Raw genomic sequence first — 12,165 nt, 5'->3', positions numbered from 1 at the left:
GAAAAAGTGGTTTAGTGGACTCACAGTTCCATGTGGCTGAGGAGGCCTCACAATCATGGCGGAAGGCGAAAGCATGTCTTACATGGAGGCAGACAAGACAGAATGAGAGCCAAGCAAAATGGGTTTCCCCTTATAAAACTGTCAGATCTTGTGAGACTTATTCACTACCATGAGAACGATATGGGGGAAACCACCCCCATGACTCAATTACCTCCCACCGGGTCCCTCCCACAACAGGTGGGAATTATGGGAGCTACAATTCAAGATGAGATTTGGGTGGGGACACGGCCAAACCATATCAGGTAGGTAGGTAGGTAGATAGGTAGATAGATAGACAGATGATAGATAGATAGATGATAGATAGATAGATAGATAGACCAATAGATAGATAATTAGTTTTCTGTAGTTACCGTAACAGAGTATCATAAACTGGGTGGCTTAAAACAACAGAAATCTATTCTCTCACAGTTCTGGAGGCTAGAAATCAGAAATTCAGGTATCCACAGGACCACACTCCCCCAGAGCAGAGGCTCTAGGGGAGAATCCGTTCCTCCCCTCTTTCAGTTTCTGGTGGCTCTGGTGTTCCTTTGCTTGTGGCCACATCACTCCAATCTCCACTTCCGTAGCCATGTTCCTGCTTCCTCTTCTCTCTGTCTCTCCTCCAAGTGTCTCTTATAAAGGACACTTGTCAATGGATTCAGGACCCACCCACCTAATCCAGGATGGTCTTCTCATCTTGAGATCCTTCCCCTGATTATGTCAGCAAAGACCCTCCTTCCCGAGAAAGTCACATTCAGAGGTTCCAGGGATCAGGATGTGGACATATCCTTCTGGGGAGTAGCCATTCAGCCCACCACAGGTAGACAGACACTAGATATGCCTCCTATTCATATATTAGATTTTATTACATTGCACTCTGTCCAGTTTTATTTTTCCCTTCTCTTAGTTTTGTAACTACTGCAACTTAAGCAACTGTGAGTCGCCTGGGTTCATTTTACCATATCATTTTGCGTCACAAGCTCACAAAAGACTACATTTTTGAAAAGATGATTGTCAAACCAGATGTGAGAACCTCACATGAGACACCCTATAATTCAAACCATGAGCCCTGCAGGCTGTGTTTCAAGAAGGACAGTCCTATAATAAAAATATTGTGTGTATTTCCCCTCGGCCTTCTACAGGTTCAGGTGCACAAAGACCTTGACACCTATGAGCCAAAAAGTTCCGGAACCTATTTGGGTGGACGTAGAGTGAGTTCTTGCTTGAAATCTGTCTTTCTGCCAAGAAATAGTCACCATGCCCACAGCCCCAAAAGCATGTGGTTCTAGGTCACAGCCTGTCACATAAGGCATGTCTGTGGAAAACAGATTTTTACGAGTATCCCATTTCTTTAATCTTCCTTTCCTCCTTGTTGAAAAAAACTAAAAAAAGAAAGAAAAGTAATGTGCTTGTGCCAGTGGGAGAAGAATATTGATTTTTTTTCTGTTTAATTTCCAAAACGCAAAGTGCCTAAATAAAACTTGTGATTCTCTTCGCATCCCAGATTGGTTAGGGCAGAAGTTTGTTTCAATGAAAGTGTATTAAATAGTGGCTTAGTTGGCAGAAGGCAGCAAACCCAGAAGAAAGGGAAGAACATAAAAAGCACTGGAAAAGTAAGTGAAAAGTTTTTCTTTTAAGTTTGTAGTAGGATAATATTTAAATATACAGGAGTTAAGTATAGTAAATATGTTTTTCATTTTAATTGATCAAACATCTCTCTTCATTGGTAACATATCCTCTTTCTTTCACTCAATGAAAATTCTGACTTGAGTTATAAAATAGCTAGTCATGATTTTTATTGCCATAGCTAGCCATATTTACGTCAATGTGCCACAATAAAACAGAGAGAAACGGTCATTTTTATGTGTAAAGAGAGTGAACTTAAGCCATGTACCTCTCTCTGGCCACATTAGCATGCACTCGGCACAGCTACAGGGGCCTTACACAGCCCTTCTTGCGCGGGAGACTCTAACATCTGGCTTACGTCTGTTTGGTCGGAAAAGTTTCTGTTTCATTTTATTTTTCACTTTATACTGATACTTTTTGGCTTTTCCAAAAGTATTCTTGGGTTTTAAAAATATATATAGTATGGCCTCAAGTAGTTCCATATTTATTCATACACTGATGTAGCCAAGTTACATGAAGAGTGAAGGAAATGCTTCAAGAGAAAACCGCATCTTACCTCTCGTTTTTTTACTGAATATTTTGGACAAAGAGAATTTTTTGACACCAAGAACTGTATAAGTATCTCAATGTGTATCTTCCTTTTTTTCCTTTGCATTTCTGTAGAAATCTTCTTTACTTAAAAAAAAAAAAGTTGCAGTACTGCATTCCTTTAATAAAAATTCCATGAATAGGCCAGAATTCTGTAGGAAATCAAGTAAGCTAGGACTAGTATTATTCACTTATACTTACAGTTTAATACCATAGTATTAAATTCTCAGTTCCTATTATTAAAATGACGTTTATATCCTGTTCAACTGCCTGGATAAAAAAAAAATCCATTCCTCAGAATCGTGATGCCCAAATGCAGAATAAACTATAATGCTTAGAATTAATTGCTTCTATTACTCAACAAAAATACAAAGCAGAATGTAAATGGTAAAGGTTCCAGGGAACAGCTGGAAAATATTGCCCTCTTGATAGAAGTTACCTTAATTGTGAAATAATTCCCAAGCCAGGATATCAGCTTTAAAATTTTGCTTTTCTGTCCCCTGGGCAATATTTTACTATTCTGGTCTAACTAATAAAGGTTACCTCAGTTGTTTATTTACAGTTATTGCTGTCAGTTGCCAAACCAATAAAATCCATAAACTCTATTATTTATCACAAGAAATCTGTGTGGTTTTATAGACGTATATGGTTATTTTTCTGTGCATTTTATAGGTTCTGTAACCAATACTAAGTCTCTAAACATCTAAGACAGCTTCTGCCCTGTGGGTACCATTTCCCAGCTGTTATATTAGACATTAGTCACTACTTATTTTGTAAGATTTTTAATTGAACATGTTTTACGACTGTACATTTCATTAGTATTCTATGCAGTCATGCAATTGGGTACCTACTGCCTGCCAGGTACTATGTGAGGTCTGGGGGATAAATAAACTCTTACTAGTTCAGGAAGATTCATGTTTCCTGATCCTGTGGACAGTGCAGCCCATCAGAGAGAGAAACCTCAGAACGGGGCAGTGAGAATAGACCTGCCAGCTTTTACTCTGTAGATCATTTGGAACAAAACCTCTTTACCCAGGAGGTCGCAACGGCAATTGCCACAGCTAAAAGGAAACAATAGAAATAAGACTTGGAGCCTGTAATCCCAGCACTTTGGGAGGCCGAGGCAGGTGGATCACCTGAGGTTAGGAGTTTGAGACCATCCTGGCCAACATAGTGAAATCTGGTCTCTACTAAAAATACAAAAATTAGCTGGTCATGGTGGCATGTGCCTGTAGTCCCAGCTATTTGGGAGGCTGAGGCAGGAGAATTGCTTGAACCTGGGAGGCAAAGGTTGCAACCTGGGAGGCGAAGGTTGCAGTGAGCTGAGATTGCACCACTGCACTCCAGCCTGAGCAATAGAGCAAGACTCCGTCTCAAAAAAAAAAAAAAAAAGAAAGAAGACTTGGAGAACATCATGGACAGTGGTACAATCTAAGTAATAGAAATGGGTCCTGTCCACAATGGACCAAGTGAATAGGGGACAGGACCCTTCGTAGATCAGACCCTAACTTGTCTGATATACACACACAGTTCCATGATCACAACATACCAGCATTTCCTTAGTGCTAGTTAGATGCAATGCAATGTATTTACATGTGAGCAGATGAGTCTTGTTATCCAAGGTGCACTGAATTAGTGAATACTGAACCATTGCTCCTAAGGGAAATACAGGGCTAGGTTCCTGCGAGCCTCTGGCCACAACATGTTCATCAACTGATCAACATAAAACCCTGTATGAACAGTGTCTCTGTTTAAAGTCACCTTATTTAATATATATTGTTGATTCACTAACATTGGACTCACAGCCAATAGCTATAACTCATGCCTGCACAATGCTTATCTAAAACACATATTTTCTCTGTAAGACACATCATAGCTTCTTGCATTTAGGAACAATAGTCACTTCAGCACTGCTGGGGAGCCATTTTAAGCAGTGAAATCACCAACAAAAAGCACAAAAATGCAAAAACCATAGTTAAACAGACTGCAAAAAAGACACTTATGTATGGTATGAGAGCTGAAACAAGAAGGCAGAGCGATGATGTCTTGTTCAGCCTCAGCAGGGATCATGCACATCAAGCGACTCAAATTATCTGCTGCTCTGCAGATGTTCATGAATGACCACAACAGCACTGCAAGCGTTGATGTGGGTTACAAGTACATTTGAGCAAGCAGGCAAATTTGCAAATATGGAATGGCAAATAATGAGGATTGACTGTATATATGAGATATTTTAAAACATTTTTATCATAAAAATTTTCAAATCTGCACAAAAGTAGAGGGAATATTAACTTTTTTTCTATCTGGATCTCTCTCTCTTTTTTTTAACTTCACCTCTATGACCCATGTAGCTCCGGACAAGATAAAATATGTGCTTGCTCTGTTCACATAAAATAAAGCCTCACACATAGGCATGAAATATGCCTATGACCTAGTATTTGCCCAGTTGAGTTCTTTGAGAATACACCGGGGACTGTTGTGGGGTGGGGGGCGGGGGGCGGGATAGCATTAGGAGATATACGTAATGCTAAATGACGAGTTAATGGTGCAGCACACCAACATGGCACATGTATACATATGTAAAAAACGTGCACGTTGTGCACATGTACCCTAAAACTTAAAGTATAATAATAATAAAATTAAATTAAAAAAAAAGAGAATCAGTTATAAACCAAACCATGCTGAACTCATGATAATGAACAAACAGGAGATAGGATGAAGAATTAGATACTGATTAGATACAAATACATGTAAAAGATAAGCCCTTTATTGGAAAAAGAAAATCAGGATCATAGATGGAAAAAAAAGAATGTATTCATCACAGATATGTAAATTATATTTCATGTCAATTAGAGTCCTACATGTGCCCAAAATTAACAAGCTTCCAGCAGCTGAACATGTCTGAAAAGCATTTTAGTGGACTCTAGACAAGCTAAGTAACACACTACAGAAAACTGACCAGAAAAAGTTGGCCCAAGTAAGTGTCCTGGTTGGAAATTTCCGATGTGAATGCAAATAAGGCTGAATGGGTGTGAATTACTGCTCCAAGAAACGCTATAATTCTAAACAAAAACCTCTTTACCCAAGAGTTCACAATACTAACTGCCAAACTAAAAGAAAATTATAATAATGGTGATAAAACCAAATTGGTAAGAAATAGATGACAAGAAGTTCTTCTTTGTTGGACAAAGAAATAAAAATTCTTTTTCTGTAAGTTTCACGCTTGTCTATTTTTAAAAATTTCTTCCCACAAGAGGTCACAGCTTAGTTAGGCCTCCTACCATAAAAATCTCAAAAATAATTTCTAAGCAGTTTTGTTTTCAACCTCACAATCCTGAAACGAAATCAGAAATGGAAACATCTGCCTCATGCATGTGGATTTCAGACTCTGAACACATAACCTTACCAGGCTTTCGGAGGCTAAGGCGTTCTTACTGAAGACCACTTGGATTACCTTTCTTCCCTCTTCTGTTCATGCCATTCTCCATAGCAGGAAATGTATCATGTAGCATATCATTTGCCCCAAACCAAATTTTCCAAGTTACATGGTCATCATCTCCCTTATTCCTGGAACAGAACAGTGTTGCAAAGTTTGCCAACAGTAATTCAGGCTTGTGCTCCAAGTCGCTTCCTAGACAAGCCTGTCTTGACCGACCAATACCTGGTTTCCCAACGCTTCAATCTACGTAATGAGATGTTGCTGTCCTGTAGTGTGGATGGATGTTTGGGAAAGATGGAAGAGAGAAGGGTTTAGATGCAACCTTAATTATCTACCCCTGACTAGTCAGGAAAGATAGAAGAAATCAGGATAATGGTTTTTGTGAGGTGAAGAAAATTTAACATTAGGAAGCCAGGAATCAAATAGGAGACCGGCCACATGTTAAATACGGCTCTCCCTTAAGGCACCAGGACAGGGGAGCGGCGGGAACGGTCTTAGGGAAAAGCCAGGCCAGGATCGAATTGTGTGGTGGCTGGCTTGGCCCTTGGCTGGCACAGTGCTGGCTTGCCTCCTAGGCCATTCAATCTATCTTCATTTCTCTGGCAGTTGACATTTGCCTGCAACAAGGCATTCCTAAAATGATACGATCTAAGAATGTCTTTTATTTACGTTATGATATTCAACACAGCCCTCGTTTCTTAAGTCACATAAGTAAAGACACCGTAAACGTCTCATTTTAGCATAAAGCAATATTCTGTGCCCTGATCAAAGACAGTAACTGTTGGGTTCCTTTTGCCTGGTTCATTTCAATGCAATGTATTCCTTCAGAGACTAAGTCGTTTCATTTCTAAAAGAAATAATACTAAGATAAGAGCAGGCAGTGAGCCTATGGCTTCCACCAGGAACTGGCTGTCAAAGGAAGAATAAACATCTAACGATTAAATGTTCCTTCTGAAAGGATCAGTAACAATTAGGTAGTGACCACTTTATTTGTGTAATTGAGTTACTTTCCTTTGTGACACACTTTATTTTATTTTATTTTTATTTTTTTTTTTTTGAGACAGGGTTTCACTCTGTCTCCCAAGCTGGAGTGCACTGGCACAATTGCAGCTCACTGCAACCCCTGCCTCCTGGGTTCAAGCAATTCTCGTGCCTCAGCCTCCAGAGTAGCTGAGACTAAAGGCGTGTGCCACCACGCCTGGCTAATTTTTGTATTTTTAGTAGAGATGGGGGGGACTCACCATGTTGGCCAGGCTAGTCTCGAACTCCTGATCTCAAGTCATTCACCCACCTCGGCCTCCCAAAGTGCTGGGATTACAGGCGTGGGCCACTGCACCCAGACTCCTTTGTGACACTTTAATTTGGTTTTGGAAACTGCAGAATATCTGAATTCTTTATTTGAAAACATTTTAAATCTACTTTTCCTTCAATTTGGGGAAACTTTTCCTACCCAAATTAGATAGGCGTATCTATTTATGCATAATTCCTAGATATTGCAGATGCTGAAAAAATTTAGTGAAATTAGGAGCTTTTTTAGCTCAAAGTGAAATATTGTCATGATATTAGTTCCCCTGCCCACTCACGTCCCTTACTTTCCATAGTCCTTATTTTCCAAATCAGAAAACAATGTGTCTGTCACACACTAATGTTTTATCAGGAGAGCCGGTCACCACTTTTCTGGCTGTGTTTTTGTTTTGTTTTGTTTTGTTTTTGAGACGGAGTCTCACTCTGTTGCCAGGCTGGAGTGCAACGGCACGACCTTGGCTCACTGCAGCCTCTGCCTCCTGAGTTCAAGCTATTCTCCTGACTCACCCTCCCGAGTAGCTGTGATTACAGGCCGGCGCCACCACATCCAGCTAATTTTTGTATTTTTAGTAGAGACGGGGTTTCACCATGTTGGCTAGGATGGTCTCGATCTCTTGACCTCATGATCCGCCCGCCTCGGCCTCCCAAAGTGCTGGGATTACAGGCGTGAGCCACGGCGCCCCGCCTGGCTGTGTTTTTGTGTGTGTGTGTGTGTCAGAACCTCATTCACTCCATCAGCTATGTCCCTAACTTAATTGATTCCTTAACATGTCTCAACCATTCACGCTGGCATATACCTGCGTGTGTGATGTATGGATCCCAATGCATTTTTGCCATGTAGACAAAAATTGGGGTCTTATCTATTTGATGTGCTTGTGCTGAAGGTTCACGGGCCACAAGCTGGGCCACATTGCTCAGTTTTTCCACTGACTACAGCTATCGGGAAGGCCATTCACACTGGTTCTGTTTGAAGCGTGGAACAAGATACTATAATTTCAGTTCAACCGAGCATGGCCAGAGCAGATGTACATTCCTCAGAGTGCAGGAAGGGCATCCAGCCAGGGGTACATGCAGAGTGGGGGCTCTGTCTAACTTGCCTGGCCACCTCACTGGGCCTCGCCCTCCCACCTTTTAGTTAGTAGTGAGCTCTTGCTTGATTGAGCCTGCTACCTTACTCCAGTGCAGCCCATTGAGAAGCAGGAGGGGCAGATGTGCTGGGTCGCTCCATCATTTAGTCTTTTATTCAAGGAGTACTATTGAAGGCCTACCATGTGCCAGCCACAGTAGGCTCCAGGGACCCCACAGTGAGCAAAACAGACCTGGAACCTGCCTCAGTGACTCCTGCAGTTTAATAGGGAAGATGGACACTAAAAAGCATCAGGATCCACGCCTTGATAAAGCAGTGTGGTTCTAAGCACACAGCACTGAGAGACTAGTGATTCTGCAGTTCTTCCGTGGTGCTAAATTCTCAAGTCCTCCTGACCCCTGAGATGCAAAATAATCTATTTTTTTCTGCAATACTGGATAAATCATGAAGAACTTCAGCAGGAGTGAAGCCCACTTGTGATGAGGCTGTCTTTTCCAGTATCTAGGGCTCTAGGTATAAATTCTAGTCTTGTTTAGCATTCTGTCCTTCTACGGACTTGATGAGTAATAGTGCTTTACATGTCTGCAGTGAGTTCTAGTCTCGAAGCAAGCCCATCTACTGAGGCAATCGCTTGACATCTTTCTCTTTATTTTTTTGGAAAAGAGCAGGATACTAACTAACCAACTAAGTAATTATCCATTTGATCTTCACAGCCGTCCTGCAAGGTAGACAAGGCCTGGACTGTTTTCTAGATAAGGAAATGGAAGTTTCAAGGATAGGCAACTCGCTCAAATCTATACAGCTGGGAAGCTGGGGCCTAGGTCTCCACTCAACCAATCCTTCTCTGCTTGAATCACATGTCGGATTTTATTAGAGTGACTGCATGTTTGGTAACTTGGTCATTTTTCTGCCCTTGTTTTTAATGAGGTTGAACAAGAAAAGACCAAAGGACAAATTAAAGCATAAGCATTTAAATATAAATTTATTTTTTTACATCACCTGAGAAAAAGGGGAAAGAAACACCCTGTTCCCTCCATGGACAGAAACATAGCCTCTTTATAGCTAAAACACTATGAGTTCCTGTCAGTTCATTTCCCCCTGCGACTCATAATGACTTATTTCGAAGCTACTTTATGTTGTTGTTGTTACAGGCAGGACCGTGAGACGTGTACTTGAGTCACCGTGACATCTTCCTGTCTCGTTTGTTTCAGTTTGGTTTTGCCTTGTTTTTTTTTTTTTTTTTTTTTTTTGCAAGTTCTATTGCAAACACATATACTGAGGCAGAAAGTTAAATTAAGATCTAATGCAGTTATCTCAAAATTAAGGAACCAGTCAAAGCAGTAATCTTTAATGTGAGTACAGTAAAGTCAGCAAACAAATAAAATGGGCCAAAAGCCCCCCGCCAGCCCCTTGCACCCATTAGGTTCTATTTATATGCCTCATGCCCTGCAGAAGACAGTGCTGGCATTGAGCAAATGTCTAGGAAAAGCTGTTAAGTCTCACAGATGTACAAATGATGTTAGCTGATTTCCCAATGCTTCTTTAACACACTATAAATAAACTATCCTAACTGGTTTTTGTAAATAACTTTGTGATAGGTCACTTGTGAAATGAATTCACTACTTGTCCTATCTCAGAAGGTGACTGGGAAATTAAATAAAATGATATATTTATGTTTACCATGTATTTGTTTTTATTTATCACCCTAGTCATTACTATTATCAACTTAATATAACAGGTCAGATAACTTTTCTAATGATATTTTTAGCACTGATCAATTAAAATACTTTATATGGGCTTTTGTATATATGCTTTGGTGATACCAACCCTTTATAGGTTGGCAAAATTGTATGGCTTACTAGATTGTTGGTTAGTTTGCACATGTTTACAAAAATCTGCTAAGACTCAGGAATGCCCTTTTATTCTTTTTTCATAACTCTGCCCATTTTTTCAGTACCTCTACACACCCACAAACCTTATTAAGGTATATCTTCTCCAAATTCCCTAGCAGAGAGTAGGTGCTCCATAAACACTGCAAGAAGAGGGGGACAATCTTACCTAAGTATCCCATGCCTCTACCGTTGTGAAGAAAAAATGTAAGTGAAACCAGTTGCCTCGCAGGTGTGAAGAATTCCCTAGGGTCACATGCATTTAAAAGAGGCCTGCCTCTTGAGGGCGCTGTGTAGCACCCACAGGGACAATTCTAACATGGAGTCATCAAGACCAGCCCTAGAAATAATGGATCAGAAGTCAAGTCTGGGAAACACTGCATATGCCAACCTTCTCCAAGTCACAATAAAGGCTCTGAGAAGTCCCACAGAAACAAACCTGTTTAACAGTCCTTAAAAACTGAGTTGACTTTAGAACTTTCTCTCCTTCCTCTTTCCTCTCTCCCTCCTTTCCTCCCTTCTCTCTTTCCTTCCTTCTTTCCTTCTTTTCCTCCTTCCCTGATTCTTTCCTTCCTCCCTTTTTCCCTCTGTCTCCTACTTTCTTTCTATTTTCAGGGCACCTTAAAGACTAGTTGAGGAACACTCTTTATTATGGTAATTCTAAACTAACAAACACGACTTGTCAAATGGAGAAGGGAGATATTTTTACACTGTACAGCCTTCCTAGCACCTCTCAGAAATTCCCATGCAGGTGTGAAGCAGGACAGTACTCAGCTCATGGGGTGTGAGGGCTCTTAGTGCACGCACAATGCCGAGAGGGCACCACACACAGAGGAAGTGCTCCATAAATATGTGCTATCACCATCATCATCATTATTAATTACGGTATCCACCAGGGATTGGTCCCAGGGCCCCCCTTGGATACCAAAATGCATGGATGCTCATGTCCTTGATATAAAATAGTATTTGCATATAACCTACACACATCCTCCTGTATACTTCAAATCATCTCAAGTCCTTATAACACCTAATATAATGTAAATGCTATATAAGTAGTTTTATAGTGCATTCTTTTAATTTGTGTTATTTTTATTGTTGTGTTGTTATTTTTTATTGTTTTTTTTTCCTGAATATTTGTCATCCGTGGTTAGTTGAATCCATGGATACACAGAGCAACTGGACTAAAGTTAACCTTGGACTAGTCCTGAGTGAACCTCTGAAATGTTAACTGGAGTATATGTTCAGAACACGCTTCTTGGTGGCAAATATTTTTGAATCAACAAATGAACCAGCCGCTCCTGGGGCAGGCTATTTTTAACATGTTTTAAAATGACCTCTCACTGTTCCGTGGGTGGGTGGGCAGCTGTTTGCAATTACAGCCATCTATGTGGTCCACAGGTATGCCAGCGTTGGGGAATCTGGCTTTTTGTGAAATGTTTTTAAGTAACTTGCTGCCACACTGCACTCAGCAGCCAAACCACACCAAATGGAAATGTACTAAAAGAGATGGGCCGAGCAAAGCGCTCCCTGAAAAACAAGACAAGTGACTCATGCTCATAAAATATCACTACCATGGTGACTCTTCAAACACGCTGCCCCGTCCTCGGAGGGGCGCGCATGGCATTTCTGCCAACCGTTTATTGGCCTATTGTTGAGAATGATGGTTTTTTCACAGTGGCTTCTTACTTCTTTATTGGCAAGGCCAGAAGACACGTTGGTGCTGAAGACAGGCCTTGTCAGCTCCGGGAGGAAGAAAACCTCCTTCCCGGACTGCTGCAAACTTCTGAACAAAAGCCTGCATCCAACTGCACTGTAGCAACCACCAGCAAGGGTGTGAGTGGGTTTTTTGTTGTTGGTGTTCTGAGGCAATGAAATGAAGCAAATAGTCACATGAAGGATTTCTGGGAAATACACGCTCTTTTCATCCTTTCAAAAGCTGTCAAGCCTTAGAATACGGAAATGGCAGTTTGGAAAGCTCCTTATTTGGAAAGAGTTAACCCCACGTCCCTCCAGGCTACCTGCTCCCATCAGGGTTCTTCAGCTGCTCACCCCTGACTGGCTGTGCCTGCTTTTCCCCATCCGGCTGTGAGTGGGCACACACGTGTGGTGTGTGCGTGCACATGTGTACATGTGTGGTGGATACATGTGGTATGGTGTGTGTGTATGTGTTAGGTGTGTATATGGGGGGGTTG

The 12,165-nt window shown here is 41.1% G+C and overlaps 1 protein-coding gene across 29 annotated transcripts in view; it reads right to left on the bottom strand.

The window, feature by feature from the left end:
* LOC134810163 (serine/threonine-protein kinase Nek4-like) overlaps nucleotides 1–12,165 on the bottom strand; it is a 232,505-nt gene that overhangs the window by 88,594 nt on the left and 131,746 nt on the right. For 2 of the 29 annotated variants that reach the window (XR_010157500.1, XR_010157498.1), the window contains one exon: nucleotides 5,660–5,820. The exons of the other annotated variants lie outside the window; for them this stretch is intronic. The gene's annotated coding sequence lies outside the window, so the exon portion shown is untranslated. The remainder of the gene's footprint in view (nucleotides 1–5,659; nucleotides 5,821–12,165) is intronic. 29 annotated transcript variants of the gene reach the window in all.

This window comes from Pan troglodytes, chromosome 5 (genome assembly GCF_028858775.2).
Source record: "Pan troglodytes isolate AG18354 chromosome 5, NHGRI_mPanTro3-v2.0_pri, whole genome shotgun sequence".
In the NCBI taxonomy this organism is placed as follows: Eukaryota; Metazoa; Chordata; class Mammalia; order Primates; family Hominidae; genus Pan; species Pan troglodytes.
Note: the sequence above shows the minus strand (reverse complement) of the source record. Positions and strands in the feature narration are given on the sequence as shown.